Here is a 19,099-nt window from a genome sequence, read left to right as displayed (position 1 = left end):
GTCACTGCTGATTGTAGTACATTCCTAATTTGCAGCTCTTAAAAGATGAAAGGAATGCATATGCACACACACACATATGTACAGATATACAAAATAGAATTTATTTATCTAAATCATAGGTAAGAATGATCTTAAAATTTTAAAAATAGATGAACTTCTAAAATTTTTCACATGCTCATCAAAGGAATTCAAATCCCAAATACAGGGAAGGAGCTAACAGTTGACAGACAACCCCTAAGGCGGTCCTGAGGACTCTGTTTTAATATGAGGGTGACATAAGCAGCCATCGTCACTTAGTCAAGGCAAGAGGACCACTGCCTGGTTCAGGTCGAGGCCATAATAAGATCACAGGAGGGATCTCTCGGAAATGCATTCTTAGGATGGTCAGATTGTGGGAATGTAGAAACTATAAGAAAGAAGTCATGTCCCTATGATAAAGATGAACGTAAGATAGTCTCAGGATCCTTAACTGTTGTAAACTGTCCCTCTTTTTCCCCTTTTTATGTTTGTTCTAATGAATTATTTATTTTTTCTTGTTCCACTGTGGAGACAAATAAAATACCTTTTATCATTCAGTAAGTAGAACATTAAAATTTTGCATCATAATTCGACTCAAGGGAAATATATATTCCTCAAAGATCCAAATATTGGTTCTGCAATTTGGTCAAATTATGAGACTGAATTCTATGTCACTTTTGGATTTCTAGCTAAGGAATATTCTATGTTTGCTGTCATGTGGAAACACCTAAACTACAATGCATTTTTCATAGAGGAAACTCAGTGTTTGAAGAGGAAAGAAGAGAGTAGAGAGAGATGAGCCAGAGGAAGAGGGAGAGAGAGAGAGAGAGAGAGAGAGAGAGAGAGAGAGAGAGAGAGAGACGGGGGAAGAGAGAGAGAGAGAGAGAGAGAGAGAGAGAGAGAGAGAGGAAGAGAGAGAGAGAGAGAGAGAGAAATAGAAGATAGGATGCATAGCAAGAGGATATAAGTTCCTAAAATAGATTTTTTAGAAAAATGAGAAAAACAAGAAAGTAAGACTTAATACTTTTTCAGTGACAATTGAAAGAGATCCCATTAATACAGAATGAATTGACTTTTGATTCAAATTTCATAACTTCAAAAAGTTGGAGTTAAATAAGAAAACTGGCATTGATTTGCTGTCATACAATCAATGGTAGTAAAGATAGAAAGCAAATTTCATATTTTACCATAAGAAAACTAAACCTAAATATGTGACAATAAACCACAAGGAAATATCCTACTAGTGATGTCAGTACCACAGAGTAGTAAGAGCTAACCCTTATTGAATTTACATTATGTGCCAAGCATTATATACTATGCATGATGTGCTTATATTAACTCTTTCTACTCCCTCAGCCAAGTACGGTAGTTAGAGTGACTCACTTTCTTATACAAAGGAGAAAACTTAGGCTTAGAGAAAAATAAATAATGTTCCTAAAGTCTCAAAGCTAAACAGAACTGGAAACTTGGCTCCTTGTCCCTGATTATTTATGTTCCCTACCTACCATGATGAGATTAGTCTGAATAAAGTACTTCATAGATATCAACGGAATTTCTGTATTTATCCCCTGTCCAATTCCAAAATAAAAGAAAAAAAGTGTCTTTCCTTAGCCACAAACACTACTAATATGTTACATGGGCATTGTTCAACATTTCACTTAGTAAAGCATGCTAAGAACTCAACCTATGTAGTAGAGACAGTTTTCCAACAACCACAAATCTAACTAAAAATACATCAAAATAATTCTAAGATAGTCAAAGCAACAGAATGTATTTTCAAGTCCATTGTATAATTCATTTTTAACCCTGACTGACTGTACTTAAGCGCTGGACACTAAAGCAGACTCTTATTCACCTTGCTGTGTCACGCCCATCTTGAGCCCACATTCACCCTTCTCAATTCCTGTAGTAAGACAGTGTCTCAGAAAGCTGGCCATTCACAGGAATGTTACTTCTGGAAACAGCATTCTGAATGTTCAAGGAGAAGCATTGGGTCATTCACTTCCCCTTTGGCTAGTTGGACATAGTTGAGACTGTATTAAAATACCCACATGATCTCCAATTTTAATTACAAAGCTCAAGAAAATAATACAGTAAATATTATTTTCAGATACAAAGTCAGAAACCTCTTTTAATTCTTTTGCCTTTAGATTTATGTAACTTTGAGGAAAGCGAATCACATGGTGAAAATATCAGGTAGGAAGATTAGAACTGAAAAATAAACCAGCTTCATGCCAGCTTCTTGCTATGTGTTCCAAAGGGGAGCAAAATCATCATGACTGCGGCAGATATAGTCTGGAAAGAAAAATCTCTCAGGATAATCAACGGATATAATTCCAACTCTATTTGCCCCTGCAGAACTGTTTTATTTTCTCACATCAATGAGCGAGAATAAAATGTGGATCCCATGATCAAGCTGGCAGAAGTCACGCTCCCTACCTGGATGCTCGCAAATTGTAAATCACAACTTTACAAGGATTTAACTTTTCCCTTTCCAAAATAATCAAATGTTGTGGTGAGGGGGCCACTAATCATGACAAAAAATATACTGCAAATTCTTTCTTTTGGTGCCAAGTCCAATAAGTTCTTTGAGTGAAATTAAATGCACGGTCTTATTCCAAGCCACAGCTTCCCTTGGGGATGTGCAAATCTCAAGTGGAGCCTGAGAGGCCAGTTGTATCAAAGCCCAGGGTTAGGCTCTTTTTTTTTAAAGTTTTTTTTTCCCCCTTTAAACTACTGCCTATAGTGGCAAGGGCTCCAGTCCCTTTGCTTTCCAGTTTATATAATCAAATCAGCATCTTCATACTTTCCACATTCTGCCTCTAAAAAGTAGGCCAGGCTCTGGCTTGTCTTACTTTCTCACAATTTTTGTTTATTTTAAAAGATCCTTGGCTGAACTCCAGGGAAAACAGGAAAAAAGAAAAAAAGATATGTTAAGAGAGTATCTATCTATATCTATATCTATATCTATCATCTATCTATCTATCTCCACATACATATATAGTCATCTACATCTTTTGTATTGTAAGCAGTTACTGGCACCATTTCTTACACCCGCAACATCACAGAAATTACAAATGGAGAAGACTCATGCTGCCCACTCTATGCAAATGTAAAGCTCTTCCCTATAGTACATGGAACCTTCTGATTGTTTTAATATTGTTAAATGATAGTTGATGATTATTTTTATTTTCTTTCTTTTGTCTGCTTTGTTTTATTCAGTGTGAAACATGCCATATCTGAGAATGTTTTAAGGTGACATTTCCAAGGACACTTTCTACTGTACATGAAGAATTAAAATAAGATTTATGCTGTCCTATAATTAGGTTCAATAAGCTCATATAGAAAACACCCATAAAAACAAGTTTTAAAGAGCCCACATTTATTCCCAGGGATGGAAATGTAGCATATCAAACAAATTTACATAGGCTTATCCTATATATTGGGTGTATTATACAACAAATGTAACTGTGTAAGTATGCATACATGTTCATATCAAGTCCATACAAACACTCATCATTACTCTAGAGTGTTTCTGTTTTCTAAAACTTGTGCCAAATGCTGCATAATTCATGAAAATGTGATCCAAAATATTTAAGGTTATGTTTCTCACAATTTTTCTCTTATTTCTCTTAAGTCACACATTTTAAATGTCAGCTTTCATAGGGAAATATTTAATTTCAAGGATACTCTTTCATGAAGAAATTCTTTAAATCTTGTTTAAGTAATTTGGTTTTTTTCCTCTCTATTTTTATCTTAAAGTAACTAAGTATTTCTGCTTGTATCTTAGGTACCAAATCTAGGTATCTCTATGTGCTGGACTTTTGGACCACTAGCTTTATCTTTTAAGAAAAGAAATAGTTTTAAGAGAAATTATTATATAGAATAAACACTCTCTTGGGCTCTTGAATGCTTACCTTAATATAATTATCCTCAAAATCCAATAATAAGACATCAAATAAATATTTCTATTGAAAAGCATGCCATCTCATGTAAACATCATAATTAACTCTAATAAAGATAGATAGATGATAGGTCAATTGACAGATAGATAGATGGCAGATATTTTGTATATTCTCATGTATATATTTGCCTAGGTGTAATATAGCATACTTTTTATTTTTAACGTTGATTTATTCCTGACAGGTGTAGAAAAATAAGTTCTTGATATCCTACTAAGCAACAAGATAGTTTAGAGGTCAAAAATATGAGTCATAGATAACCAAGGTTGAAACTATCATTATAGTTTTCACAAACTTTGTGTTTATGTGTACTACCACTTACCTTTTATGTGACTTTGTTTTACTTGGGTAAAATCCGTCAGATCTAAAATATCACAGATTTTAACACCAATGGTCATTTTATATACTTTTAAGTAAGTAAAAGCAATGCTAATTAGTGACATGATGCTTGCTTTTTATTTTGAATTTTTTAATGTATCATTCTCTGTGCCAAAAAGAACGTTGATGCTGATTCATTTTGTTAAGGGAACTACCCCACTGCCTCTAATCACTTAAAGCATTCTGCAAGAATAATTTTTAAACTGTTTTCAATAAGTAAACAAAAAGATTTTTGAAACGACAGCAAGAAAACATTTTAAATGGTAATTATGTTTAAAATATGTAGTACTGACAATGCATATATAATGCAACTAAAGTAAAACAGTGTCTTCATCTATGATAAATACATGCACACATAGCCAATGACAACTATGTTATCATTGACATAAGATGCTGTCAATTATCAGAACATATCCTGAGGTCAGAAATGAACATGCATATTGATACAGATACAGTTTTATTAAAAGTAGGCACTAAAAAGGTCAACTAACTTGACTTTACAGATTAGTCTACTCATCTATAAACTGCAAAAAAGTGATAAATCTTGGGACAATTTCTAGGAGAATCCAATGAATGCAATGGAATGGCTCAAATTTTTCTCTATACAGTGGGCTCTATACTCATCACTGCTGGTTTAACCTTTGCTCTTCCACTTATTAGATGCTTTACCTTGACAAATTTCTTTTGTTCATTAACGTAATTCGTTCTATGATTTTGGAAAAGATAGCTGTGTTTCTGTTGGTGTAGCAAAGATGGCCATGGCCGTGTTCATCATTCAATGCAGAATTTGCAAACAGAAATAATATTTAGCCAAATGCTTCTGTTTTTCAATCACATTGTTTGAAAACAAAAGTATTCATGAACCAAGTACCACTGTAGTTACACAGCATAATTTGGCTAATTTTAACAAAATAAATTTCTACTCAAAACCTATCAATTTCTTACTCCTTCACTGTAGAGTACTTTTTAGCTTGTTCTTTCTTCTGAGAAGGCCTTTTCTCTCAATGTTCTCCTTGGAATATTTCCTTATTTCAGAGAAAATGTTCCTGAGCCCTGAGGGAAGTAGGGGACCCTCATGAGGCCCTGAATTAGCTCCTGCTTATTTACTTTTCTGCTGTACTAATAATCAATTATTGTGTGATACTTAGTGTATTTAGCTGGTGGCTCAAGGAGCAGCGTGGTTAAGTGCATGAGCTCTCTACTCACCACTCCTGGTTTAACATTTGCTTTGCCACTTATTAGATGCTTTGCTTTGATAAATTTGTTGCATTCTCTTCCTCATATGCTACAGGAAAAAATAAGTTTTTCCTTATAGGCTTGTTTGAAAAAATATGTTGGAAAATTTTCTGCTTCTGAAAAAAATAACTGACATACTTAAAAGAATAAGGGTTTATTTTGTCCCATGGGTTCAGAGGTATTAGTCTATAGTTTACTATGCTCAAGGCAGAAGTGGTACAGTAGAGGAAAGTTGCTTGTCTCATGGCAGCCAGGAAGCACAGAAAGACAGCAAGAAATGTAAATTAAAATTATACCCTTTGAAAGGGTTTCTCCACACTGAGAGGGGAGATTAGGGCATGGCAGGCTGCCCTAAGGATGCAAAATATAACCTGAGCTAGAATGGAGGCATGGAGGCTAACCAACAGTATGTGACCTGTCAGTAGCCAGGATACACAACAGAGCAATGTTTGTCCAACAGACCTAATCCAGGAGGACATAAAAACAGCAGCCATTGACCTCATCGGTACTATAATATTGCTGTGCCCGGTGTCAGTTATTTTTCTCTCGTTGCTGAGACAAAATATTTGACATTCAAAATTAAAGGAGGAAAGGTTTCTTTAGCTCACAGTTTGTGGGGGTTTTAGGCCACAATGAGGTGGCTAAGAGGCAAGGTGGCACGGCAGAAGGGCAACCATTCATGGCATCAGAAGACAACAAAAGCAGCAAAAGCAAAAATGGAGGAGTATAGCGAGAAGACTTTCTGTCCCTTACATTGTATGTAGGCCACATCCATCCTAGGGTGGACATAGGACTCATACCCATAATCCCAGCACTGGATTATGAACTAATCACAAATCTTAGAAGCCTATCACCACGACTGCATGAGGCTTTGAGGGAACATGCAGACACAAGGCATAACACCTCCTGCTTCCACAGTGGCCTGTCCTGCTTACCAGATGCATCTCTTCCTTTCTTCCCTTCTTTACTCTTTCCTCTTCTTCCTTTCCTTCACTTTTCTTTACCCTTCCATTTTATTTTTTTTACTTTAATCTTCCTTTAATTTGAATAAAAATTATGTTCAACTTTCCAGCAGTTGTTGAGGCCAATTTCCTAGTAGGAAGAGAAGAAGCCTGGACACTGGACACTGGACATCTTACAATAAGTTTAGCCCCACTTCGTAAAATCTCATTCAGCCCTGGACTCATCAATGTGTTATGATGACATTAGTACCTTAATAATTCAGTTACTTTCCCAATGCCCACCTCTATTGTATGAGTCCTTTCGGTACAATTTTTACCCAAATTATAGAAAATTAATTAATGCATAAAAAGCGCCAATATCTGACACATGTAATATGAAATATTTTATTTTTATTCCTTACATTCAAAAACCTCCCTTAATTTCTGATACATATTTCCTACTCATTAAATGAGTAGAAAGCAATCAAAATGAATATTTTGAAGAATGTTCTTATTAAGAGATGACCAAAAAAGTGAGAAGTAGCTCTCTGAGATCATAAGTCCCTCTCTGTCAATATAACTGCTGAAAGAACTCTTAGAAATATTCTAGAAATCTGTAATTCTTTGAGGGATATAAGTAGTGATTCACTAGGCTTTCTTCCGAGTAGAAAGTTCTGATGTTGAACTAAGGTAGTGCTTTGACCACTTCCCTTCTAACACGTCTTAGTTTTCTCAAAAATGAAATGCATGGTTTTTGAATGGATCATCACTAAGTTTAACCCTACATTAACATCCTATGACTCCATATGTGACTCAGTCTAATCTGTCATTGTATTTTTTCTAAAAAGAATTTCCTGTAAGAAAAGTTATTCAGTTGGCAATCTGGCTGACTTTTTCAAACAGCACCTGGGATATTGTTACTCCACCCTAGGCACTAGAAATGCTGACCATCAGTGACTCTGCTCTAGTCACTACCACCTTGTCATGGGAACTCAAAATATTCATTGCTCATGTCTGCTCTTTCCATGACTGTATTCTCCTCATTTCCCACCTCCAATAGCAAAATACCCTTGTCTTGTGCAACTCCAGAGAATAGGAAGTCTGCCCACACAGCAGTGTGCAAACCAGAGCCGGAAAGGCCCTATTAGATCATGAGATCACACCCTTTCAGAACAGGAGCACTTCTTCTAAGTGACATTTCAGCTCCTTCCCAATGTGTGGCCATGCTTCAGGGGGTCCTGGGTACGGTCTGAATAGCAGTTTATAAGCATTCTGGGATCTTTAATTTCACATGAAGTAATATAGCTACTTTGTTTATTATAATGACTTTTTAAAAAATTTCTCAATTAAGAAACTGTATTAGCAATTTATTAAATTCATTTTTACCCAAACAAATCCATTTAAAACCTGGATGAGCAACACCTTTATGGATCTACTATTAATTTTCAAAAATTAAATAGTTTTATAAATTATTAACATATGACTTAGAGTATTGAGCATTACTCTCTACTAGTACGTTTGCTCACATTCCTCATAAGGTTAAGCACATATTTTTTAATTTTTTATTTTAAATGGAATAAAGCAAAACAAACAGAATAAAGCAAATCAGAACAGCTCAATGAAAGCAATACAGGACTTCAAAACAAGACAACAGGAAATCAACAATGGCTACCATAATGTTTCTCACTTTCCTCAAAAAAGTTGGCCATACCATCACAAACAGTATAATGAAATAAAATAGAACAAAACCAATCAAAATAAAAGAATGAAAGCATTATAGGATTTCAAAAAAAGATGATAGGAAATCAACAACAGCTACCATAATATCTTGTTTACTTCAAAATAGCTGTCATACATAAGAAAGTCAAACAAAACAAATCAGAATAAAACCAATCAAAACAAAAGAATGAAAGCATTATAAAACTTCAAAAAAAGGTAATAGGAAATCATCAATGATTATCCTAATACTTCCTGTTATCTTCAAAATAGCTGCTCATACAATCAGACATAGTAAAATTTAATAAAACAAGAACAATAGAACCAAATCTAACAAAATTATAAACATGATACGAGAATTTAAAACAAGAATAATAAGAAATTATACCGTGATTATCACTTTCTTTGTTTAAATATTTCCTCCCTTATCACTTTCATAGTATCTATTGTGCTTTTAGGATCCCATTAACTCCTTTAGTATTTTATGCTAAAGAGATAACTAAGTGTTCACTCCTGTGAGTCCAGAAAATTTCACCAATGAGCATTATCTACAGTTGCATCCATTTACCTATAAAAGCATTGAGATTATCATACTTCATAGCTGGGTATCTTTCCACTGTATGAAAATATCATATCTTTATTGTCCATTCTGCAGTTGATGGACAAGTTAGCCTTGCTTTTTCTGGTCTCCTGTTGCATGGAAAAATTGTTTTCTTTCCTTTGATTTTCAGTCTATGAATTTCTTTTCCAGTTAAATGTGTTTCTTGTGTACAGCACATTGATGGATCTTGTTTCTTGATCCACTCTCCCTGCATTTATTTTTACTGGTGAATCGAGGTCCTCTACCTTAATAGTTACAACCGGCGTGCATTGGTTCATCTCTGCCATGCTATTACTCTGCTGTTGGCCCTCCAGTTTTCTTCTTCATTCAACTGCTTGTCCTGTTTGATGAGCCCCCTCTCTTGCTATTCCTGGAACCATGGTCATCTTTATCTCTTTCTAGAATATCCTTCGGCACTCTCTGTAAGGTTGGTTTGGTGATCATGAAAGTATCTCATTTTTCAATCAGTTTTGAAAGATAGTTTTGCAAGGTATATCAATCTGGGTTGGAAGTTGCTTTCTTTCAGGATTTGAAACACTTTACTCCAAACTCTTCTTTACTTAACGGATTGTGTGGAAAAGTCTGCTGTGATTTTGATGGGCTATCCATTACAGGTGAACTGTTTCTTTTCTCTAACAGCTTTTAATATTTTGTTCATGTGCTGAATTTCTGGGACCTTGTTTATTATATGTCTGAGCATAGATTTACTTTGGTTATGGCTAGTTGGAGTTCTATATGCCTCACTTATTTGTATGCCAGGTCCTTTTCCCATATTTGGGAAGTTTTATGCTATTACATCTATAAATTGCCTTTGTATTTCATTTATGCGGACCCCTGCTTCTTCATTGATACCTATCATTCTTAAATTATTTTTGTGTCATCTTGCAGTCATTAAATTATTATTTCCTGGTTTCTTGTTATTTTTACGAGATATTTCCTTTCGTGATTGCTAGCTGAGATCCTCTTGTCTTCAAGGTATGCAAGTCTAGCTTCATTCTCTTTCAAGTGGTTTTGACAGCTTTCAATCAACTTTTTAATTTCTTGAATATCTATTTGAATCTGTTTCATGCTTTGTAATTACTTCCCATATTGTTCATTCAAGGTTTCCATCATATTTCTGTGCTCCATATATGTATCTTTTTTAGATATGCTCAGAAATTTTTTCATTATGTTTATTATTTCTTTTTTACCTGAGACATTATTTCTGATCTGATTACTTTTACAGTCTCATAAAATTGTTTCTTTACTTCAGTTGCTATTTTCTTGGAGATTTCAGGTGTGTAACTTCCTTTTCTTCCATGACTGTATCTCCTAGACTTGTTCTGTGTGGGCTGGAGATTGTGTTTTGCTTCTTCGTCTTGACATTCTCCAGGGTTCTTCCCAAAAAGCTAGTTGTGATGTCCCAGGCAATTCCCATGTTGGCTGTCCTTCGACAGTGCAGGGGAATGAGACAGGCACCTGTGGTTCTCTGAACAGGTCCCTAAGGCAGTAATAGGTCATAGGGTAGGCTTCTACAGACCCATGCAGCTACACTGAGATTTTCCCAATGGACAGGGGTGTGTGGCGGCAGGGCTGCTTCTTCTCTAAGCCTGTGTATCTACACTGAGACTGCCCTGATGGCAGCAGGCACATAGAGTTATGTTTGTCTGATTCTCCCAGTGGGTGCTGGCCAGAGACTCTAATCAGTTAAGTACGTATTTATTGTTAGTGTAAAATTTTAATTTAATCATATAACAATACTTCATTGTCTCTGAATATGAAAATATAATGATTAATTTGCTAATTTTTGAAAATTTAAAAATCTATTTCCTCATTTCATTAAACTAAACAATAGAAATCTAACTTACTACTACTCCAAATGACAAGAAACCTAACTGGATAACACAAATGACAAACAAACACAATCCAAATCTTTAACTATAAGTTAACCACTGCTCTGGAATAAGGACAATGTAATTACATGTATTTCTTTATTAATAAGAAAATTTAGGAGTAGGAAACAGAAGTCCTAGTATCACTTTGCAAGCCACATATATCCTTCTTCTCTTAAATACCTTTAGCGAACAGCCTACAATAATATTTGTTTTTACTAAAACATGAATAGGACTAATAGTTACATAGCAGGATGCTTGATTATAGAGAAACAAGGCCACTGACCTAAGACATATACATAGTGTCAGAGGGAAACCAAAATCTATATAATATCATGTCTTCTTAATGATTCACTGGTAACTGGAACCAGAAAGCACCCTGAATCATAGGGCTAAAAAGAATAAAATGCTAATAATAGTAGTAAAATCTAAACTGAGTCAGGTTTTCAATTTGTCTCTCTGTTAAAAAAGAAGAATGTTTGCAAAGAAGGTTGCTAAACTTAATATATGTTTAAGAAATTATTACTATTTCAGATAATTCCATTGGCTACATAGTTATCAGTAAAGTTTCATAAACTAAAAATAATTTCCTTATTTTAGAAAAGGCCGTGATTCACATTAGAAACCTCTGCGTAACATTTGCCTTTTTGAATAGGACTCATAAGGCACAGAATTTCATTTGCAGCTCACGGTTGGGAACAAACATCAACTTCCAAAACTTTCCAGTGAACCAGACCCCAGAAAGTGTTAGAAACAGACATGCCCTGTTAAAAATTTCTGGTTTCAAATTTTTAGCAAAATTAAAACAAATCTTTAAGGAAAGAAAGAATCAAGGGATAAATAGCTATGGAAGAGAACATTGGCAATAAAATTTTTGGAGTTGGTGTAAACTAGAAGAAAGTATTTTAAGGTTACATTGGCTAAGGAGCCAAGTGATTAACCAAAAGAAAACAGTGGGTCCAGCAGCTTTAAAACCATAACAGTAAATAAATGAACAAGTATGGAAGCATGACATTTGCCTACTAGCAAGCATTCTCAAATGAACAGTGATTAGGGGCACTACAAACACACCACCATTTATCACATGCTTATAAAAATAAATTCTTTAGTTTTCTATATATCACATCTGCCTAGTGAACACAGACACAGTCGTGAAGTGAGAAGCATTACAGATCCAGGACAGTTGGGTTTTAGAGACTATTTAGGGTCTAACAGGACTAGTCAAGTCCCAATTTAAATTCCCTTGGAGGAATGAATACCATAGAAAAGAGGCTACTTCACTGCATTGGGCATTCAGAAGCTTCACCCTGGCTCAGTGGGAAGACTCTGTGATCAACTGATGGCCAGAGGAGGAGCCCTTTCGTTACTACTTTCTTGATTTTCTGATGCTTTCCAACACTCTGGGTTTGCATTAGGAAACTGGAGCCTGATTAATGTACATTATATGTCAGATTAAAGAGATAAAATACAGTGCCAAAAGGTAGGCAAATATTGAATTGTTTCCTGTTGTATCTTGCAGGTATGTTGGCATTCAGTTTCTCATTCTTTTTATCATTGCATTTCAAATGCTGATTATATGGGAATTTATAAATTAAAATAGATTGTGTAGCTAACAGATCTCAGAAGCTCACAGTTCACATCAACGGTAACACTATCTTAGATGGGATAAATCAGCTTTCTACCTGAAGAATCTTGATGCTTAAATATATTTGTAATTTTTTTTTAAATTTTTCTTATCTTTCTGAAAAAAAAAACAATAATCTCATGCTAAAATTTAGGGTTTTTTCCCTCTAGGGCATTGACACTTACAAGTGTACTTTTCTTGCAAATCCTTCTTTTAGGTTTCATTCTTTCTATTTATAGAGTTTACAAATTGAACCAGTTTAATTTCATTCAGTGTAATACTAAAACTTGTGGTGAAGTGTATCGAAGCCATTAAAGTACCAACTTCCTCTAAAACTGCAAAGGAAAATGCCCATGAGTAATCTCAAATTACCAGTCATGCTCCTTGGAAGCTTATGGTGGAAGTATGAAATATCCATTGGCTCAGGATATACCTTCTATAACCACACTCGTTATAAGACTACCTTCCAGAAATTCAAATGAAATGATTGTGATAAACAAGGAGTTCCTGCAAATAGAACTAATAATACCAACATCTCATGTCTGTATCAATATAAAATATTTCAGTTTGAAATATTTGCTTTGCTTAAATTTATCCTTATCATTTAATTACATTTTCCACCTTGTATTCAGGTAAATCTATTCAAAATTTACTTGAGTATACTTATAAAGACAAGAAAATGATTGTTTCTAGGAAGTCTTTTCATGGTGAAGATCATGAAAATGGATCATAATGGAAGTTCTGGGTATGTACTTTCACACTCTGCTTTTCAGAACCATCTATGCTGTTCCTTGAGAAATCAGTGGCATACCTCTGTTATGTAAGACTTCTTAAACTCCTTCAACACAGATATCATTTGGAAAACTGCATGGGGCATATTTTATGACTTTTACTGCTTTGCCTTTCCAGCTGCCCCACTGAAGAGATATTTTGGCTGAGGTTCACCTATCATGGCAGCATGGGCCCAGGAGACCCATGGAAGGTTGTAATGAGGAGATCCATTAACCAGTTTCGTTATTTCAGAAAGACCAAGGGAATAACAATTACCCATAATAATGCTGCTGAAGCTACAGTGTCAAATTACCTGGCTTTGGGGCAAAATCTTATCAAGTTCACATAAAAACTCCTATTTTCTATGCTGGTCAGAGTCTTTGATTGGCAACTATATGAATATAATTAATAAAATGTGAAATAAAAATAAAGTATTTTGTTGAACATTTAAATTTTTCAAACCATACAGTTTCAGACATAAAAGATAAACAGAGAAGACTAATTTAAATCGCGTTCAGTGACAGTTGAATTCCTTTACTAATGATGATGATGATAGCATCATAGTTAGAACTTGTATGGACTTTCTAAGTACCAGATATTCTTGTAAGCTTGATACATACTTTAATTTCTCCAATTATCACAGCAGCCATATTGAGTATTAACAACATTAATCCAAAGTAGGGTTATAAAAAATGAAATGAGAAAAGTATAACAAGGGTCATCAAATATCATGCACATGGACATACAAATACAAAGCCCTGATGCAAGACTGAATCTCCGTCCTTGCTCTCAATAACTCCATGTTGGAGTTGTTTTCATTTTTTTTATTAGAACAAAGATAACAAAGCATAATGGTTTCCCTATCCATAAACTTAGAGTCATTTATAGTGTTTTCAAGAGCTGGAAAGATTAAATAACTTTTATAAATTTCTAGAATAATACTTGATATACATTAAGTTCTGATAACGTATGTTTGTTTTAATGACAATATTATTTTAAACTACAACTCTCACCTTTATCCCCACTTACAAATCAAAATTCTTAGGCCAACCCTCTTATCCTTGTTTAATACAGACAAAAATTCACTTTAAAAATGATTGCCTTTGTTTAACTACTAGTATGCAAGGAATTCAATTGGCTGCTTAAAATCAACCATCATCAGCTCAGCACAATACCAGCTCAGCACCAGTATTATTTCTTATGACATGTTGACTACAGGTGCATAGAACCAGGCACTTGAGAGCTGCCATGGTGCCTGGCTAAGTTTTTCTGTCTTTCTCTCTTCTCGAAACACTCCTGAGAGACTGGTGATTTACCACTAATTCTATGTACATAGACAGACACTTTAAACTGTAACACCCACAGGTACATACATTCCTAGGGTAAGCATGTACATATCTAATACAGTTCAGTCTTAATAAAACTCCTTTTTTGTAGAGGAGAGTAATTACACAACAGCTTTGAAGTACTGCCTTGGATAAAGTAAGAGAAAAGCCATTGTTTATTTCACCACTCTTTAAGAGTTAATGAGAGATTTGCACCTGTACAGCTGTTCTGGACTGAAACTAGTTCATGGAGTGAATGTGTTTTCTGCTTGAGACAGTTGTAAATGCCTTGAGTAAAAACACTGAGGACTGCTAATGGATAGGTTTATTTTAAAGCATGCCATCTGCTATCAATCATAGAGAAGTATAGGAAGCAAGTTTGGCTGGGCTCCCTCCTTGTGAGCCTGATAAAGACAGGGCTCCAGGACTTGGGAACATTGAGTCCTCAAGAGAATAAAACATCAAACCTACTCAGCAGCTCCACTAACAATAATAAAAATGCCTCTGCCTAAAGGTGACATTCTGAATTTACGATTATTTGTGTCTATAAAGTGTATTCTTTGGCTCCTGACTCATTCTGACTGTCTCACTCTGAGAACAATACATTAAGCCTGCCTGGAGTAAATGGAAATCCTACCCTTTAATAAACCAGCAGCCAGTACCTGAGACCATATAATGCCCTGTAGGATCGCAGGAAGATGTTTGGCTCTGTACTGTTCTTTTAAAAAGATGTTTTGTAAGAAAATTATAAATGAGGTCCACGTCGATGCACGAAAATATGTAAATAATGTAGGCAAGTTTATGTTTCCTAAAAGAGAAAATAAAATGGTATAAAATATAAGGCTAAATTGGAATTAGCCCTTCTACATCTCTATCACATGCACATTACAATGCCGTTAGAAAGTTACACGTTAGAGATACATTATAGTAAAATGTAGAGCTTGTTGCACAGAATTATGTTCTGTACATTGTATGGACCAAGCGTGTTTTCAAGAAGACAAATATTATTTCCTCAGAAATCTTCCAGCTGTGGAATCATAACCAATATTGCTTTCAAAAATGGATCCCAAAGTATTCCTTGAAAAATACCAAGCCTGTCTTATTAAAAGTACTGCATGTTGAAATCCTCAGTGAGTTAAATGTGTTGCTGTAGTACTGAAACCTTCCACAGTTTAGAACGTTAGATTCTGCCTCAAATCTGCAGCTTAAACTAATTCTATTGGCAGCCTAGAAAACGGAATTGTGAGTATTTGGGGAAAACCCACCTGGCCAGCAAACTCATGAGCCTAATTAAAGTTAATAGAGAAATTAACAGAGGAAAACATTGGCACAGTAGTACTGAAAAAACTGTATAAGTCAATAGAAATTTGGGGCAAGACCTTATATATTTATGGTAGACATTTATTAGTACTGCTTCCTAAACACATGAAAAAGGAATTGGCATTATTTGGCTTGTTATGTGTTATGAATGATATCCTATAGTTCAATAAATAATTTTTTATTTTGTGCTAAACAAAATGAATGTTTCAGGTTAAATATTAAGAACCAGGAATACTAACTCATTGAGCATATTTTCAGATCTTCTAAATCAGCACTCTTCTATGCTCTAAGATATTGTGAAATTACTATCTGCTCCTTCACAGGGAAATCAGTTAGATATATTCAGTGGAATTCTACAACAATATCACAGTGTCAAATTTATAAGCTAGATTTTTAGAGAAAATATGTGCTACTACAAAAATTCAGAAAATAAGGGAACAACCAGAATTACAATAACCCAAAAGGATATTTAGCAAACCATTCCCTTTAAATATATATATATATAATAAATACATAGAGTTGAAAAAATTTTGTACTTAAAAGGATATTTAAAAAAGATATTTTTGAAACTCCAATGCAAATTATGAGGGATCAGATGCATCAGGTGATAAAATATCTGGGCAGCAAAAATAAGAACTGACAGGAGTCGCCAGGCCTAATATCACGTGAGTGGTGCAGCAAGTGTATTAATACATGCATAAAATAGGCCAGAGCAGAGTGCAACAAATTGAGAGACACTTGTCTCAAAGAGAAGAGGCAGCTCTAAACATATGAATAATTATTACCGCACAAGGAAGAGAATCCTGCGTTGTTAAATCTCCAATTTATCAAAGAAAACTGGAAACCTGGCTAAGTAATATTCCCAATTCTGTAAAACACAAAAAATTAAGATAAAATCATGTACATTACCGTTATGAGAGAGATCACTGAATCCTATTCCAGTGTGCTCAATAACTTGTCACTGAGATTTTTAATATTGTGAATCTAGAAAATATTGTATCATTAAAGCTATTAAAATTACACTAGACATCATTCTATATTGTGGTCTTACCAACTTTGCAGGAAGCCAGTTCTCCAACTACAAACTATTTTAGAAGACTCATTTTGTTCTGGAAGCTGTGAAAGAGTGCTAAAGGTTAGTGTGGTTTTTTTTGTTTTTGGTTTTTGTTTTTGCAACAAATTTGAAATCCATGTCAAATAATTCAGTGACACTCTAGTGGAAAAACTAGCATGATGGAGGCTGTACTGCTCTGATTAGACACTAGTGGTCATATCAAGAAGAGAAATAACTGAAGATTAGCACGGTAATTTGTTTCTCTAAACTTAAATCATTTAATCTCTTTCCTTAGGAAAGTAGTGGTCCATGAATATGGTAAAAGAATTAAAATCACATTTATACAGTGATTTCTACAAGATTTTAATGTTTTCAGTAAAAAGCATAGATCATTAAAATATACTTAATAAATATTATTCATAACTCATTACCTTAAATATTCCCTCCTTAGAAATTGCAAATGCTCACTGTCTGAACTATAAGAAGGTTGTAATACTAGGTAGGTTTTATGTGACATTTTTGCAGTCAATATTCACAATTTAAGAGCTACACATTGGGGAAAAAAAGAGTTTAAACTATAATAAATCTGTCTTGTTCTGTAGAAGATCTCATTTTATCTTACTGTTTAAGCAAGGACCCACATCAATAATTTAAATATCATGGCCAATTTTAACTATAGATAGATAGATAGATAGATAGATAGATAGATAGATAGACAAATAATTCTATCCCAATAGGAAAATGTTTCCAGAAACACTATGCATTTATTAATTCAGTCAACAGGTATTTATTGAATTCTTACAAGGTTCTCTACTCAGTGTAGAAAAGACCTGGCTTTTTTTTTTAACTTTGTGTTACTGGATTAAGAATAATTTTCTTTGCATTTTTAAAGGTGCAGTCTCTATTTCAAAATCCTCCATTTTCAAAGTCAGATGTATACCTAGCAACAGGCTCGAGGACAGAAACTCCTGCTGAAGGCCAACACTGACTAAATTTTGTCCCAAAAGCTATAACACTGAATGGAACAACATTCTTACATTTAAAAACATAAATGACCAACAAATGAAGAGATTAGTATAAATAATATAAACTCATATCAAAATCAACTATCTAAATGTAAACAAAGAAGACTGGCATTAGTAATAAAATCCAAGTTGTTATACTGGAATGAACTTTGAGTTGAACTAGTTCAAATGTTATCAAAAACTAACTATAACATCAGTGGAAGGTGTGGTCCCCTCTCCATGCTTCCCATTGCTTTCCTTTGAAAGTAGAGGGAGGAATTAGCATTCTGACCTCTCTAAAATTCCTTATCTTTTACACATTACAGATTGGGTAAGTATTTTTTATTTTCATGTCTAACAAAATTTCATCCTTACCAAAAGAAAGCTTTTCTGTCTACCTATTTATCTATTCATTCTATCTGGTATGCTATTCTAAAAAGATAACCGCATTTACAATTTTGGTATATTTCTTTTTTTTTTCCACCTACTACAAACAAGTCAATGTGCTATTTATACAAAAGTTGTAGATATACTCTTTGTCTTTATTGATATTTTTCCTTCACTCTTGATAAAACTCATATCACTGGACAGTTTTTAAAAATGTAACTAGAAAATCTTCCACTAGGTGGATATATGATTATTGATGAAGCATTCCCCAATATTAAACATTTAAGCTACTTTCAACAAAAAGTTCAACAAGATTTGTTAACAAGATTGGTTAAAGAATCATGATGTACACCTGTGAACATTTTCTTAAGATCCAGTCCTAAGTATGCACATGGTATTTTTAAAGCTCTCAACTTGTAGTGCTACAATGTCTTCCAGAAAACTTTCATGTCAGTTCACTTTGCCTCCAGAGTAGAAGAATGTCTACTTACGATTAACAAGTTGTGTATATTACTTCAGTATGATGGGTGGCCCATCGTGAGAGATTTCATGTTGTTTCCTGGAGCAACAAAGGAAGGAAAGCTACCTTAGGTTCCTTTTTTTCCTTCATAGTCTTCGAGTATGCATGAAAGATTAAATTTAGGCACTGTGCCCACCTCTCTCATACACATTTGCACACACACACACACACACAGTGCCCCTGGTCATACATGTAAGATGAACCTTTTGATGACAGCCCGCAGACTCCCACTGACATCCACAATCAAGGAAGGGAGGACTTTTCTGAGGCCATTTGGGTAAAAGCCAGCTGTCAAGAGGCCATGGAGAGCCAGAGTGAGTCTTCAGGGGATCCTGCCCGGTTGAGAAAATAGTTTCTGAGATGATAGAAGT

At 34.5% G+C, this 19,099-nt stretch overlaps 1 long non-coding RNA gene across 1 annotated transcript; it reads right to left on the bottom strand.

The window, feature by feature from the left end:
• Positions 1-11,562: 11,562 nt before the first annotated feature.
• On the bottom strand, positions 11,563-18,871 carry LOC106025380 (uncharacterized). The gene is made up of 3 exons (XR_001198981.2): positions 18,700-18,871; positions 16,549-16,631; positions 11,563-15,251 (listed from the first exon to the last, which is right to left on the bottom strand). It is a non-coding gene; the product is annotated as an uncharacterized LOC106025380 (long non-coding RNA).
• Between the last annotated feature and the right edge of the window lie 228 nt (positions 18,872-19,099).

This window comes from Cavia porcellus, unplaced genomic scaffold, assembly GCF_034190915.1.
Source record: "Cavia porcellus strain 051 isolate PalLab524CR breed Dunkin Hartley unplaced genomic scaffold, mCavPor4.1 scaffold_12, whole genome shotgun sequence".
Classification (NCBI taxonomy): Eukaryota; Metazoa; Chordata; class Mammalia; order Rodentia; family Caviidae; genus Cavia; species Cavia porcellus.
Note: the sequence above shows the minus strand (reverse complement) of the source record. Positions and strands in the feature narration are given on the sequence as shown.